Source organism: Gavialis gangeticus, unplaced genomic scaffold (assembly GCF_001723915.1).
Source record: "Gavialis gangeticus isolate Ggan-Ray unplaced genomic scaffold, GavGan_comp1, whole genome shotgun sequence".
Lineage (NCBI taxonomy): Eukaryota > Metazoa > Chordata > Crocodylia > Gavialidae > Gavialis > Gavialis gangeticus.
Window position 1 is genome coordinate 203028120 of NW_017728992.1, and position 3293 is coordinate 203031412.

The following is a 3293-nucleotide window of genomic DNA, read 5'->3' on the forward strand; positions in this document are numbered from 1 at the left end:
GGGGGGGGGGGGGGGACCCGCCTCCTCTCCAGGTTACTTGCTGCCATCACTACCCACAGCCCCCAAGCACCTCTGCTTGCATGCTTGCAGCCCCTGGTGAGGAAGGGGGGTGCTCCTACCCCCCTGCCTACACATTGACGGGTGCGCAGAGGCACGAGGAAGGGAAGGGGCTTGCTCAAGGCCCTGTGGCAGAAATAATGGCAGAGCAGTGCACCCAGAGGCCCCAGGCAACACCCTGTCCTCCTTAGGGAGGTGCAGTGGGCAGGCAGCAGCATAGTTCGAGGGCTCCACCCTGCTTCTCCCCTTCTCAGGGTAGCTGCTGCCCCCAGACTTTGGGTTACAAAGCAGGGTATGGCTGTGGGCATTGAAACCCCTCTGTAAGCTGCACTCGCCGAGCCAGCCCCAAACCCTGGCAGCACTGGGTGCCATCTCTCAGCGGAGACGCGGGCCACAGGTCTGAATTGCTATCTGTCAGACGGGATGCACCACTTTCCCAGCAGCCGGGTTATTAACTTGGGGACTGCAAGTACCGCACGTCCCTCTCACCACACCCTCCTAAATTATTCTTCACCCCGTGGCGCGGCATGTCTGAGAATGAATAATAAGCAGAGCTGAGGGAAAGAGCAGCATTTCCTGGGACCCCTCGGGGTGGGAAAAGTGCAGCACCAGGGGACGGCTGAGTGAAGCTGGGCTGGGACTGGGCGCTTGGCCTGCAACGTGCGCCCCCAGAGCGTTGCCTAGAAGGCGGCAGGAAGTACAGGGCACTGCAAACTGCCCCCCCCTTCCCATCTCCTCGCCCACTAAGCACTACGTAGACAACCCCCAGGCCCTAAAATCCAGCTTGCAGGCAGCGGCTATGGGTTGGAGGGCTGCAAGAGAGCCTCCCCCCTGCCATGTCTGACTGCCCGTGGTATCATGGACATGGTCAGGAAACTTTAGGCAGCCGCACTGCTCTTGCCTCTCAGGGCCTAGGAGTGTGACGGCTTCCTCTGGCACAAAACCCCGACACAAAACCTTACACAGACCCCCACTCCCACCATCCTCCTTTGTGGATGCCTGAGCTCCTGTATCCAACCCAAACCGGGTTGGAGGAAAAAGGAAATTTGAGCTCTGGGCTGTGGCTACACCTCTGAGCAGCGTCAACTTGCATCCACTGCCCGAGACGCCCGTCAGCAAAGCCCGGCGGTCAGCGAGCCAGGCCGAAGGGCAGCGCGGAGACGTGACTCAGGCGGGGGAGCACGCAGAGCTGGCAGGACCCCATGGCGTGCGGCGAGCCCCGCTGCTATGATGTGCAGCCTCGTCAGACGTGCCTGCTGCAGAGGCTTTCTGGGCGCGTGGAGAGAGGAGCGGACGCAGCTGCCAATTTTGCTTCGTGCATAAAAATAATGGGAATGGTTTTAGAGGGGAGGGCGACTGCTGGTCTGTGACGCTCCGCTCCTTTAATGTCCACCACGAGCCGAGACCTCGGGAGCTGCCCCAGGCTCGGTGGCAGCACGTGTGGATATGAAACTGCAGAGCATGCTGCCAGCCCTCCCCCTCCTCCCCCACTTGCAGAGAAAGGAAAAAGGTGACATTTATCTACACATCAGAGGACCCATGGCTGCCACAGACCCTTTGCAGCTTACTCGAGACAGTGCTATACCCCCCCCCCCGCCGCCCCCAGATAACCACAACCATAAATTGCACCAGGCTGAGAAACAACGAGTGTTGCTGTTTCTGCAGTACCTTTCCGCCAGAGATCCCAGCGCGCTTTCCAAATGGGCTGGAAGTTAAAAATGCCAAGCCTCTGCTCAGTCACAAGGAAAATGCATGCGCTGCTCGGGTGGAACCTAGCAGCCCTTTCACATGGCACCGCAACACGATTGCCCAGGGGCAAGACACAAGGGAAGAAGATCACAAGCCTGAAACTGGTATGGGGGAGGGAGAGACTTGAAGCAAGAATTTTTTTGTAGTCCTGCTCCACTGATAAAAAAAAAAAAATAAAAAAAATCGTTTCAATGAATGATGTGGGGTTTTCATAGTTAAAAGGGACACGGGAAGGCAAATCTCAGCCAAAGTCATCTTTTCCAGCAGCAAGAGAGGCCGGAAAGCTGCTTCTATAAAAACAGCACCTAATGCATCAAGGTTTCACCCCCACCCCTGCCTTCTTGTCAGTAAGAAATGCTTTTGAGCATCTTGCTGGACCCAGGACTCATTCAACCCCAACAGATATCTACAGTCTTAGGTCTTGCTTGCAAGTCACCCCAACCCAAACTAGCTGCTTAGACCTGACAAGATCATAACATGGCAAGAAAGGCCTCAGTGGTCTCAAGCCATGGAGTTTATATTTAAAGCTGAAGCCAGCGGTGCAGCTACCTACCGCAGTGGGTCCCAGAAGAAAACCTGTGATCCAGTGCACCTCCCTGGTGTCACAAGCCAACTCTGCAATGAGAGACTCCCCGGAAAGAGCTGCTGCTGTCTCCGGGAAATACTTGAATGCCTAGAAATACTTGTTGATCAGCACACTTCTGCTTTGACTTTCTTCCATGAGGGCATTTGCATGAAAAAGCATGGTCAGCAGTGACATGCAAATATGTTGCAGGAAGGGAAGTGTTTCTGTGGACACTCATCATGTGAAAACAAGACCAAGAAGAGGATGCACTTTGCTGATGAGCTAAACAGCTGCAATGCCCCCTGCTCCCCCCCCACAAAGCAGAGTGATCTGGGCCCTTACAAGGCCAGGCTTAGCAGGGTGTTCAGATATCCCGTGGCTTTTCAATTTTAGTGCAAAGCTGTCTAGCTGGGGCGTAAGAGGATTGCTATAAAAAGTGTGAGACCTGCAGTACAGATGAGTCCACCTGTAACAACAGCCCAGGCAGCAGCTTGAGAGCTGGCACGGAGTCCAATGGACTTCCTGGTGCCTGGGGCATCTTGAAACCAGGCATAGGGGAGTCGCTGGCAAGCCCTGCCCTGCTCAGGGCTGCATGGCACATCCCACTGTGATCTTCTCAACCAGCTCAACTCCTTCCTTGGCTCTTGTATGACATTCAGCCTCCTACACACCTCTCACCCTGGCATCTCCCATCTCCCCTCACCCTTGCCACTCCAGCCTCGACACCTCTCGTGCTTCTCCATCATAGCACCCATCTGTGCAGCCTTCCCTGCTCCGCGCGCAAAACCTTCCCTCCTGCTCAGCCTCAGAGGCGTGCTTGCAGTCTACAAGGCCTTGTGCCAAGTCGTCATCTCTGCAAGGTGCCTTTCGCCTCCCTGCTCCCTCCCCAGAGTAGTGTGCATCCCTGCCTGCCTATCCAGTC

At 55.9% G+C, this 3293-nt stretch overlaps 1 protein-coding gene across 4 annotated transcripts in view; it reads right to left on the minus strand.

The window, feature by feature from the left end:
• Window positions 1-3293, minus strand: part of PTP4A3 (protein tyrosine phosphatase type IVA, member 3) — a 75821-nt gene that overhangs the window by 63374 nt on the left and 9154 nt on the right. The window contains exon 1 of one of the 4 annotated variants that reach the window (XM_019528234.1): window positions 2399-2420. The exons of the other annotated variants lie outside the window; for them this stretch is intronic. The gene's annotated coding sequence lies outside the window, so the exon portion shown is untranslated. Of the gene's footprint in view, window positions 1-2398; window positions 2421-3293 lie in introns of those variants that run through there. 4 annotated transcript variants of the gene reach the window in all.